The sequence below is a fragment of the Oryctolagus cuniculus genome, chromosome 8 (assembly GCF_964237555.1).
Source record: "Oryctolagus cuniculus chromosome 8, mOryCun1.1, whole genome shotgun sequence".
In the NCBI taxonomy this organism is placed as follows: Eukaryota; Metazoa; Chordata; class Mammalia; order Lagomorpha; family Leporidae; genus Oryctolagus; species Oryctolagus cuniculus.
This window is the reverse complement of record NC_091439.1, coordinates 92,683,131-92,695,957: the sequence shown is the minus strand read 5'-3', so window position 1 is coordinate 92,695,957 and position 12,827 is coordinate 92,683,131. Positions and strand designations below refer to the sequence as shown.

Here is a 12,827-nt window from a genome sequence, read left to right as displayed (position 1 = left end):
TGTTGAACACTTCGCTAAATATAGAGTTGGTCTTCTATGTATAAAGATAATTGAAAATAGATCTTAGTAGAGAATAGGACTGGAAATGGGAGAGGGACAAGGAGGCAGAGTGGGAGTGTGGGTGGGAGGTTAGGTACAATGGGAAGAATCACTATATTCCTAAAATTGTACTTATGAAGTGTATGAAGTCTGTATTCCTCAAATAAAAGGTTTCTTTGGAAACAAAATAAAGATTTCTGTTATATAAGGGTATTTAAAAAAAAAACAGCTCCCAATAAAAAGTGCTACAGGTGATCTAATAAATATTATATTAATCTAAAAATCTATGGCCCTATTCTCAACCTAAAGATGTTTTGTGACATTGAATAAAATCTTACTAAAAGAAGATACAATGCTTATTCTTTTAGTTCTAGTGAGAGTCATTTAGGAGTAGTAAGGGGTGAGCAAATTTGGAAAAATAGATACTTGAGGCAGGTGCTATGGCACAGCAGATTAATGCCCTGGCCTGAAGTGCCAGCATCCCATATGGGCACCAGTTCGAGACATGGCTGCTCCACTTCTAATCCAGCTCTCTGCTATGGCCTGGGAAGGCAGTAGAAAATGGCCCAGGTCCTTGGGCCCCTGTACCCATGTGGGAGACCTGGAAGGAGCTCCAGGCTCCTGGCTTCAGATTGGCACAGCTCCAGCTGTTGTGGCCAACTGGGGAGTGAACCAGTGGATGGAAGACTGACCTCTCTCTCTCTCTCTCTCTCTCTGCCTCTCATTCTCTCTCTGCGTAATTCTAACTTTCAAGTAAAATAAATAAATCTTTTAAAAAAAAGAAAAATAGCAACGTCCCTGGCCCCTGCTCTATTGGGACCGGGGAACCTCACCTGGGAGCAGAATCCCAATAAAAGCCTGTGAATTAATTGATTCACCTGCCTAGGAATATTTGTTATGTGCCAGATACCTTGCAGATGGTGCCGGAACCCAGGAGCTGAGGATGCACACCTCCCCTTTCTGGGTTCGAGGCCCCCCTCGCTCCTTGAACCTGTCTGGTGCCCCAAGCTGACTACGGACCACACTCGACCAACTGTAAGTAACTCCTCCCCTGCTCTCCCTCCCTCCTCTGGGTTGGCCCAGTCTCTGCGATCTCCGGCTAACTCTCCATCTGGACAGAGACCTCCAAATCGTGTGCATGCGGGCTCTGTTCTCCACTATTTAGCCTCCCAGCAGCTGTGGAGACGTCCCGCCACTGGCTTGGCCCTGTAGAGGACTGACCTCTAATCTGTCTACTGAAGTCTGGGACAGGGGACGCCTTGACCGAATTTCAGTAGATCCAGGCTGCCAGGGAGAACATGGGATCTAGCCAATCCTGAGGGTGGGATTCAACATGCCCTCTGGCCTGCCTCCTAAAGAACTTGAAGCAACTGGGACTGGCCCAGGACCTATGGTGTAAATGCCTAATCTTCTACTCCCCCAGGCATGGCCTAATTACCTTGAGAATTTCTGCCGCAGGGAGAGAAAATGGTCAGAGGTTCCATATGTCCAGGCTTTCTGAAACCTCCACTCCCGTCCTACTCCCTTCTCCCCTACTTTCCTCTCTGCCTGCTCCATAGCCCAGGTCTTTCTGGCAAAGATCGGGCCCCCACCTTCTAAGGATGCCTCTTCTGTGTTACTGCCAAACTCTCTACCCTCCACCTTTTTGGACCATCCTGTGTTCCTGGGGACCCCACAGCTAGCCAGGAACCTCCACCCCACTGCCATGTCTGCCATGTCCTGCATCTCCCCTCTGCCATTGCTGGAAGCCAGGTAGCCATGTGGTGCAACGACCAGTGTCAAGCTCCACCCCCATCATAATGGATGCTCCTGCTTCCCTAGCTGCCCTCTGGCAAAGTTTAAAAGGACCTGTTCCTGAACACGTGGCTCTCTAGCCTCCTCCTCTGGACTCCTTTCTCTTCTCTCCTGCTCGATCTCTCATCTCTCTCTTCTCTCCTCACTAGCTCCTCTCCTCTCTTGTCTCTTACACTCTCCTTCTCTCTCTTTTTTCCCTTCTTTACCACACCCCTCCAGTCTGCTGGGTTTTAGGTCAAGTGCCTAAGCCCCAGGTTGCCAAATGAATATGACATCATGGGCCTAAGGTGTTCTTAGGAAAAATGAAACTGTAACTAGACACAGAGTTTGAAGGAATTTCTCTTTGAATCTAGGAAGATCACCACCTTTGAAAATATTGCTTTGTAATTTGCTGAACTTATTTTGCAATTTATTTTAAAAGGTTTCCCAGCAATCAGTACTCAATGAAACAGCAATGGGTAATTAGCACTTATTTTAGATGAATGCAATTTTAATTTTAATTGAATTCAGATAGCAATATTTAATATCAGCATCTTAAGTCATTTAGGTGTAACTGCTAATTTAAAAATTGGGTAAAGACAAATGAGATAAATGTGTCTAAATGTAAACTTCTGTATACTCAGCATGTTATATTCTATGAAAAATTTTTGGGTTAGTTTATAAACTGTATATGAAAATAGTTCAACATTGCTTATTGTAACTCAGGCTGAAATTTGTGTTAAAGTATGGTTAACTGAGGTTATTAAGAGCAGAAAGTAATTCGAATCTATTGGTAAATTAAAAAATAGTCAAAGAGTTTAAAAAGCTAGTATTGAATCTGCTATTCTGTTATGTTATTATATGTGTATACATACTGTATGTCGACATGGGAAAATTTATTAAGAGTTTCATTTTAATTGGATTATAGATAATATTGCCCATAAATTTAAACTGCTAAAATTATTCAAAGATACATTTTGATTTATGTGACCAGAATCTCTGTATCAGATATTCTAAATTTGTTGGTAGAAAGAAACGAAAAACATTTTGTCGCTCCCCCTCTTCGTGGAGGAACGACACAGGACCCTGCGCTGTTCTTTCTGTCTGCTCGGCCCTCCCCGGGTTTGCTGCTGGTTCTTCCCGGGTTGGCTACTATCCCTTCCACCTCCGTGGAAGGGCAGTTCCCCCTGGCCACATTCCCCACTTCCGCAGGGGAGCGGCACACCGCCGGCCGGCTCTTCTCGGGGGCTGCACAGGTGTTCCTTCAGCTAGATGTTCCCCTTAGATGTTTCCCATAGATGTTCCCGGTGCATGCCGTCTCTCTCCTCCTTTATAGTCCTCCTCCGCCAATCCCAACTCGGCTGCCCACACGCCGAGTACGCTGCTCTCCTCCAATCAGGAGCAAGTCCTACAGTTTATTGGTTGAACTGGAGGCAGCTGTGCGGAAGCTGTTTACTTCTCTCCCAGCGCCATATTGTGGGAGAGCAGATGCATAGAATAAGTCTTAATTCCAGTAACTTAGTCTAGTCCGAGTTGCTCCCAGTTGCTCCCCACAACATTTTATATGCTTGTGCTTGAATTTGCTGGTTATGTATTCTTAAAATTTATAGAAGGCATTGGAACTTCTGGTAAATGTTTTCCTAAGTTGTAATCTAACTATTGAAACTGCTTTCTAAGTTTTCATTTGATATTGCTATTGTCAGTAAGTGATCTGGGACTGGCATCCCCATTTCTCTATTCTAAGTCCAACTTGTTTTCTCATTTCTCTATTCTCTTTGAGGTAGGAAACTATTTCTATTCTGAAGGACTCTCCAAGATGCACAATTTGACTTTTAGATCTTATAAAAGGGATAGCTAACATTTTCTGTAATAGCATAGCCAAAATGAAGCTTAAATTATAATTTCACAGCTAGGTTTACTTTGCCATGGGCACAGTAAACAGGCAAGACCTCCCTTTCAGACCAAAGGAAAAGAAAGCTAGGCATCAGAAATGTAAAGATAGGTGGAGGGCTATTAATGGCTGTTCTGTACAGTGATCTGCCCTCAAGGAGACCCAACAGGCCAATCCACTGCAGTGGCTTTCAATGAGGTAGGCCTGGGCTTCAGCAGAAGTCAGCTTGTGAAGAGCCCTGGCAGCTCTGCCAGCCAAGAGTTGGATCACTGGAAATGGACCTGCCCTGGAGTCAAAGGACTTCAGGTCAGAGTCGCAGATCTTGCTGGCTCTAAGCTGAAAAGCTCTTCACTCAGCCCAGCTTCCAAAGTGACCACCACAGCTGAGGGAACGTCCAAGTAGGGTCAGCAACATTGCAGGCAGAACTGTAAATTTCCTGTTAGAGTTGCCACCTGCCTTCACCTAGCCAGCTCTCCTCCCAGGCCAGGTAGGTAATGGTAGTCAACAGGGTGCCTTTCCCAAGGAGGTTCACACCTCCCTTAGGATGTACCCTATGTGAAGAGATAGGTCTGGGTCTCTTAACTTACAAGGCCTTTAGGCCTTTTAGCTTTAGCCCACCAGATTATTATCGAGCCACTTCTGTCAGGTTCTATTTGCCTCTCAATCAGAAAACTTATTTGTAGCTTAGATAGCACCTTTCTTAGGTTCTCTAATAATGACTCTGTCCTTTGTATCTAGCCCACTTGAGCCTCATTCCTTTGTAACCACAGCCTCTACTCTACCACCAGTGGCTCTACTCCCAACCTGTATGTACTGATGGTCCTCTCCACTTAATGTTGTATGATTATTCAGAAGTTCTCTGCAGTCAAACCCCACTACCTGCAAAAGTTGAGTGGCCTTTCTCCCAGTCTTGGCTGGGATCAGATTTAACCCACATCCATCAAACTGTCCCCACAAGGGTCCAGAGACCACCACCCCCCATTTCCTCTCTATGAAATACTTTCATTACCTGGCTAATGCCACTCTTAGGATCATTGGTTGCTATTCTCACCCTGACTTGTATACTACAGTGTCTGCTTAAGTGTTTACAGCAGGTGATAATGGAATGAACTAAGGCCTTCAGCAACCAGTCAACCAGATGCTTCTCCATTCATACATGCCTGTCCCTGTGGAGCCCCAAGATACCCTCAGTGAGCCCCTGTAGACTACATCCCCAGTCAGCAGGAAGTAGCCAGAGAGACTCATCGTCGCCCCCTTTCCTATCATCAAAAGGTTGGGATGGTAGCTTTGGGATCTGTATGGAGGGAAGGCCTATACTTCCGGGAATGGAAAGTTCCTACCTGTACTTTCGGGGAAGAAAAGTCCTTGTCAAGGTCTCTGCAGGTGCCTAAAGATCAACCAATGAGGGTCAGACCCGCCTCGACCTTTAACCCCCATGCCCTGAATCTATAAAAGGAGCCCTCCCAATCTCTAACACGTGACTTCCCCAGCCCCCACTCTGTTGGGACCGGGGAACCTCGCCTGGGAGCAGAATCTCAATAAAAGCCTGTGAATGAATGAATGAATGAATGAAAGAAAGAAAGAAAGAAAGATGCTTGTGGTAGGGCCTGGACCCAAACATTTAAAACAGCTACTCTAGGGGAACCTTCTGCTTATTATCACTCCTTTGGTTCTTTTTTTCCCCTTTAGAGATTTATTTATTTTATTTGAAAGGCAGGATACACACATACACAGACGGAGAGACACCTTCCTTCCCTCGGTTCACTCCCCAAATGCCCAGAACAGACAGGACTGGGTCAGTACAACGCCAAATCCAGGAACTTCACCGAGGTCTCCCATGTGAGTGGCTGAAAGCCAAGTACTTGGTTCATCATCTGCTGCCTCTAAGGATGTATTAGCAGGAGGCTGGATTGGCAGCAGAGTAGCCAGGACTCAATCCAGCTCTTCAGTGTGGAATGCGGGCATCCCAAATGATGCTTAACTTGCTGCACCCAATGACACCCCCATGCCAGGTTGACTTTGTTCTCAGAATAATTGATTTAATGGATTAGACAAAGAAACAGCAAACAGAGTATGTAGAAAAACAATTTAAGGAAATACATGACAAATACAGCAAATGATCTTTTCTTAAACTGAGCCTGAATTTTCAATAAATCTCTTAGTATTCAAATCATCTATAATCTAATACTCAGAAGAAATGAAAGAGTCCTACAACCAAGGGAAACCAGGTGAGTGTCATCCCAAAGGACTGTGGTGAACTAGAAAGAAAGGCATGAAAACCTGCTTAGCTCACTCAACGGCAGCCAAGTGGAAGCATGGCTCAGGTTTTCAACAGAATCCCAAAATCCATGCTTAATATGCAATTGCCTAAATCATACAGGTTTCCTATTAATATTGCTGCAGTAAAGGATTAACTCAGCTGGTCTGGGTTGTCTACATCCTACTCATTGCAAAGAAAAGTTTGACCCTTTCCTAGTTCTTGCATAATCACTAGACCCTTGGAATATCTTACATAAGAATGCTTTACTTACATAGAGTCTTGGATCATACCAGGTAGTTTATGCTAACAATCTGATTTATGGTTGGGGTCTTGGGTCATATGGTATCAGCTTGACCCCTGGAGGAACTGGACATTAAATCAGCCATGAGGGCCATACCAATTAAAACACTGGACACCAAGGCTCAAGTGAGTTTCCATAGTTAGAAATACTCAGTGCATACATTGCCACTGAACACTGCCCACTTGACACTTCTGGAAGAGAGCCACTGGGATCATTGGGCCTGCTGTCTCCTGCACTTTGTCGCATGTACCTTTTTCTATTACTGATTCTAATATGCATTCTTTTGCTGTAATAAACTGTAACAAGGAATATAATTGTTTTTCTCTGTTCTGAGAGTTCTTCTAGCTGGTCATTGAATCTAAAGGTGATTTTACAAACAGAACACTGAAAATACCAAATAAAGCCAATTATATTTAGGCCAGAATCAGGGTTCATTTCATAATGGAGCAGTTCTCTTGTAAAGATAGATTTTAGAAACTGGTGCTTATTTTCCATCAACCTTATTTCCATTTTTGCTTCAGAGACTGTGAAGAGCAGCTTAAGACCACTCAGTGGCTGTTCCCATCCATTTGGTGGCCTGAGCAGTGGGAGCTGCAGCCAAGGCTTCAGTGGCAGGCTAAGCACTCCAGTCTTCAGAGGGAACTGCTGAATAGGCTCAGATGGCACCTGCACTCCTAGAGATCACTCTGTGACCTCGGGGTGAGTAGCAGTTAACTCAGGAGCTAGGGCTATCCATTCACCCTGAAATTCCTCCTAGGTCACAGCTTTTTGTCAGCAGTGGCCCACTCTTCTTTTTCAATCTCTTCAGGATCTGCGTAGAAGTAGAGAGCAGGCAAAATCTCCCAGGAGTGTTCACAGGAGATAGTAGCACACACACACAGAACCTCCTGGGCCAGCATCCACCACATCAGACCCTCCAAGTGGGCTCCCTTGTTGTGGCATGGGTGGAAATGTCCACATAGTGCAGAGAAGAGTCTGTGAGACTACACAGAGCAGTGATAGGCAAGTTCACATCAGATGCCCCTGTGAGAAGCTGGTGGTCAGCCATGGGACCAGTGACCACCAGAAGACTTGGCTCCCAGAAGGCTGCCCAGATCCAGTTAGTGAAGGTTCCAGGTGTGAAGCGACCAGCAACAGCAGTAGCTCCAATGGCTGTAGCAAAGTTCAACACAGCCCTCTGGCCAGTGTTTCTAGAAGACATCACACGGACATCAGTGGGGTCTTCAATGGCAGTAATGGCATGAGCCACCAACAGAAGTTTCTCCCAAGTCCTCTTCAGATTTGTGATGTAGATGCCATCATTTTTCTTCTTGGATATGTACTGTTCCATTTGGAAGTCAAGGTTAGTGCCACCTGCTGCAAGGAATTTGATGACATCCTTCTCCTTCATTTGCAGAACATCAAGAGCTACCGACATCGTGACAGCTTCCCTTTAAGTTATGCCAGGAATCAAGAACCATGCCATACAGACCCCTTGCCAGGTAGTGTGGAAAGTCTGATCACTATTTCTAACCTCTCACCAGTCAATGCCAGGAAAAACCAAATGCAGAATATTTTGTAGTTCTGGTAAAGCAGAACACTAATATGTGGCTAGACACAGAAGAACATAACGGTTGCTTGGTTGGCTTTAGAAGAATGATTAGGGAAGAACTTCCTAAGGGAAATTTAAATTGCATCAAATCCACTAAAAATTAACATGTAATCACTTTGGGTAGACACTGAAATGATGTCACTGTTTCTGTAGCCTCGAACGTAATATAGAGGTAGAAATTCTGTATTCAACACTGAAATTTTCCTCTGAGTCTCCTTTGGTAGGTTGGTTTCATAAAAACAGATGGTGTTACTATTTATGTCACTACTGCTTAGCTGCTTCTTTCTGGACCTTAAAAGGATATCAATTGTTGTAATCCCCAAATCCCACAATAACAGCAACTTAGGCAAAAACTAGATGGTAGCACAAAAAAATATTAAGAAATCAATTTAGCTCAATTTAAGAAATATTTCTTGGGCATTAACTCTTATTCCAAGATCAATGTGAGGTTCTAGAGACACAAAAATAAATAAAGGGCAGTCCTTGAAGTTTTAACAAAGCAGGAAGAAGAGCAGGAGGAAGAAAATGTCCTGAAGAGTGAGAAATGCTAACTCAACTATAGAATGCTGTACTCAAAATTTTAAAATCTGTTCATTTCACTCAATCTCCAGAACTGGGTGATTTTTTTAAAAAAAATCTATCTCAAAGACATCTAGGACAATTTCAAAGGCAACTCTGAACATACCATTCTCACCTCTGTGATATAAATCAGTTGGTCAACAGGCTGTGGTTTCTTTCTCAAAAGCTGGTGATATTTTGAGTTGGCCCTTGACTATTTCCTAAAAGATGGATGGAGCATTATTGCTCATAAGATAGTTGCCTTCATTGATCACTCAGACCAACTACTTTTCTCTAGCATTTAATTACTTTGGAAGCATTAAAAGTTTTTTTTCTCTATTCCCAAGTTTTATATCAGATCTTTTCACTCCTGAAATATTATTGATGTTTCATTCATCATCTCTTTTCCAAGAGATAAAACATCAGCGTCTTGTTGAGGCAGCAGAGAACACAGAGATAAATCAGTTATAACCTTGGCCCAACACAAGGAAGCAGTTCTTAGGCAAGGAATCATGTTGAAGAATACAAATGAGCTGTTAAGAGACCTTGAGAAACTTTGTTGTTGCTGCCTGGGGAATTTGGCAGCATGGTGTTATTATAAGCAAATATATCTTGCATGTCATTTCAGGATGAAACATTTCTTTTTAAAAGGCATTTCAACATCTGGATAGCTCCAGAACTTTTAAGGTAGATAAAATAGAATAATTAAATAAGCAATAAGAGGTCATCCTGTGGGGAAACATCTATTTCAAGGGAAGCTACCATATTGCACAGACTGCTTTAATTCTGTGATATACATTACTAAATTGTGCAAATTTCATTTGGACCTCAGAGGAAAGGAATCCTTTGTTATTCATTATGTTTATCAGTAAAGTTAAATATTTCCTTCTTTAATCTATTGTTCTACAAAATAAGTTCACCTTGCCCCTCTTTTTATTTCAGAAAATTACCAAACAAATATAAACATATATGCATACATATGCAGTGTTTATATCAAACAGTCTACCAAGACTATGTCAATTATTTTCTTACAAAATGCCACTGTGGACCAAAAAGTTGCTAAAGACAACAACAACAAATGAACAAAGATAGGAGGAATAACTAAGAAAAATAGCAAATAGGAGAAGCAGAGAGGTAGAAATGAACAGGCTAATTAACTTGAGTTAACCCATGGATCTCTAAGGACTGTGGAATTGGTTCTTCAAAGGAAGGTGTCATTTGGAAGATATGTTTCTGTATAACACTAGGCCCAACATTTTTTTATATCTACATGTATGATTTTGCTCATCTTTTTTTTAAGATGTATTTATTTATTTGAAAGTCAGAGTTACAGAGACAGGGGGAGAGACTGAAAGAGGTTTTCTTCCTGCAGATTCACTCCCTAGATGGCCACAACAGCTAAGGCTAGTCCAGGCCAAAGTTAAGAGTTTAATCCAGATATGCCACATGGGTACAGGGGCCCAAGTACTTGGGTCATCTTCTGCTGCTTTTCCAAAGCCATTAGAGCAAGGAGCTGGACAAAGTGGAGCAGCCAGGACACAAACCGCTACCCACCATTGGGCCCAACATTTACTCAAAGGAGATAACGTGTTTTTCAAGAATTTTAACTTCAAAATCAGAAGCCATTGTAACTTCCAAAAATACCATGGTTTACTTATCCAAATAAGACTTTGACTTATCTAATTTTACTACCTTCTATAAAATAAAACCAACTCAACAAGTTGTCTTACATATTCATAACTGCTGGCAGAAGAATGACAACACAGCTACAATGTCCTCTTTTTTTCTTTATAGCATGTGATGGATAATTCTATGTGTCTACTTGGCTGGACGATAGGACCCAGATATTTGGTCAAACATTCTGGATGTCTCTGTGAAAGTATCTTTGTGGATGAGGTTAACATTTACATCAAAAGATTTTGAGTAAAGCAAGTCACCCTCCCAAATGCAGGTGGGTCCCGTCCAGTCAGTTGAAAGCCTTAACAGAACAAAGACTGACCTCTCCTTACCAAGAAGAAATTGACTGGGTTTGGACTTGAACTGCCACTCTGTCCTGGTTTCTCCAGTCTCTCAGCTTATACTGCAGGTTTTGGATTTACCAAAATCTACAACCCCTTGAATGAAGTCCTTAAAATAAACACATCCTGGCAATTCAGTTTCTCTGGAGAGCCCTCCCTAACACATAATATTCCCTGTAATCTGGATCTATTCAGTTATTGAACTCAGAAAGAAGAAAGAAAGCTTAGGGAAGGGAACCTATATTTGAACAACAATAAATTTTAGAAATATACTCCCTTTGTGTTCATTTTGTGAAAGCTATGCAAATATGGGGCTAGTGTTGTGGCATAGCAGGTAAAGCCACTGCCTGCCATGCCAGCATCCCGTATGGGCACTGGTTCGAGTCCCAACTTCTCTACTTCCAATCCAGCTCCCTGCTATTGCTTGGGAAAGCAGTAGAAGATGGCCCAAGTCCTTGGGTCCCTGTACCAGTGTGGCAGACTCAGAAGCTCTTGGCTCCTGGCTTCAGATCAGTGCAGCTCTGGTCATTGTGGCTATTTGGGGAGTGAACTAGTAGATGAAAGACCTCTCTCTCTCTCTCTGTCTCTCTCTCTCTCTCTCTCTGCCTCTGCCTCTCTGTATCTCTGCCTTTCAAATAAATAATAAATAAATCTTTTAAAAAAAAGAAAGATATGCAGGTATTTCTTGAAAAGAAATCATGACATGGAATCTTAGTGCATGGAAGAGATAAAAGAAAAACTATATCAATGAACACCAGACTAGATATCCAAAGCTGCCCCTTATCTCTTGACATTTTTATCACTGGAGCATACCTGGGAACCTCTAAGAAAGATCTAGGCTTCTACAGCATGAAAACGTGAAAATGGTTCCTTGAAATGCAAATGTTCAAAGATCCTGAAAAGGAGACAAAAAGATTTGCCCAAAGTCCCAAAAGAAAGCTATTGGAAATTGGAAGACTGAGCTCCATTCTCCAGTTTCTAATATGCAATATTCTGGTTACTATTTTACACTATCTCTCAGTTTCCCAAATTCCAAAATGTCTTTCAATTGAACAACCATGGAATTAGGTATACCCAGAGATTGTATATAAATTGTTTAAGAAATGTTATGTTACATATGCCATGGATGGGAATAAGAAGATGGTTGGTTTGTTTGCATGTTATGAGAGTCAAGAAAGGCATAAACCATAATGGTGAGGAAAAGCTGAAGCTGTGAGAGACTGACATGACTACATTCAAATAATAAAACATGACATTTAAATCAGCAATGTTACGAGAATCCTGCATGAGAAAAAAAGTAAACAGGTCAACCTGTGTAGAAGACTTGTAACATTCTTTGTGTTACTTATAGGATTGCCATGAAAAAGCTCCACATTAACTTAGGTGAAGGCCACACTTCACTTCAGTGAACACACTTAATGCTAATAAGGGTCACAGGGAGAAAGAAGAGTCAACAAATTAGAGAATAACATTCTATGTACTTCTTTTTTTTTTTTTTACTCTACTTCTTTTTTTTTAACATTTATTTAATGAATATAGATTTCCAAAGTACAGCTTATGGATTACAATGGCTTCCCCACCCCGCCGATGACTTCCCTCCCACCCGCAACCCTCCCCTTTCCCACTCCCTCTCCCCTTCCATTCACATCAAGATTCATTTTCATTCCTCTTTATATACAGAAGATCAGTTTAGCATACATTAAGTAAATTTTTCAACAGTTTGCTCCCACACAGAAACATAAAGTGAAAAATACTGTTTGAGTACTAGTTATAGCATTAAATCTCAATGTACAGCACACTAAGGACAAAGATCCTACATGAGGAGTAAGTGCACAGTGACTCCTGTTGTTGACTTAACAAATTGACACTCTTGTTTATGGCATCAGTAATCACCCTAGGCTCTTGTCATGAGCTGCCAAGGCTATGGAAGCCCCCTGAGTTCACTGACTCTGATAAGTTTTAGACAAGGCCATGGTCAAAGTGGAAGTTCTTTCCTCCCTTCAGAGAAAGGTACCTCCTTCTTTGATGACCCGTTCTTTCCACTGGGATCTCACTTGCGGAGATCTTTCATTTAGGGTTTTTTTTTTTTTTTTCCAGAGTGTCTTGGCTTTCCATGCCTGAAATACTCTGTGCAAAGCATCCATTTATGGAAGTGATTCACTCAGAGAGGGGGTACCATTCCATAGTCTACCAAAAGCTTTCAAATGCATTTTGCTTGTTTATTTCATTCTAAACCTTTGTAATTAGTTCATTATAAACTAATTTGTTATTAAGTTACAACTTAAATTGAAAAATTGTCAGTCTAAAGCATCAAAGATGTAGAGATAAGTCCAGTGAGTATTTTCACATGCTAATGGATTAATTTGCTATTGTGACAGGACAAAGGACCACAAACC

At 42.0% G+C, this 12,827-nt stretch overlaps 1 pseudogene; it reads right to left on the bottom strand.

The window, feature by feature from the left end:
- Positions 1 to 6,802: 6,802 nt before the first annotated feature.
- LOC100346641 (small ribosomal subunit protein uS2-like) lies at positions 6,803 to 7,681 on the bottom strand (annotated as a pseudogene).
- Between the last annotated feature and the right edge of the window lie 5,146 nt (positions 7,682 to 12,827).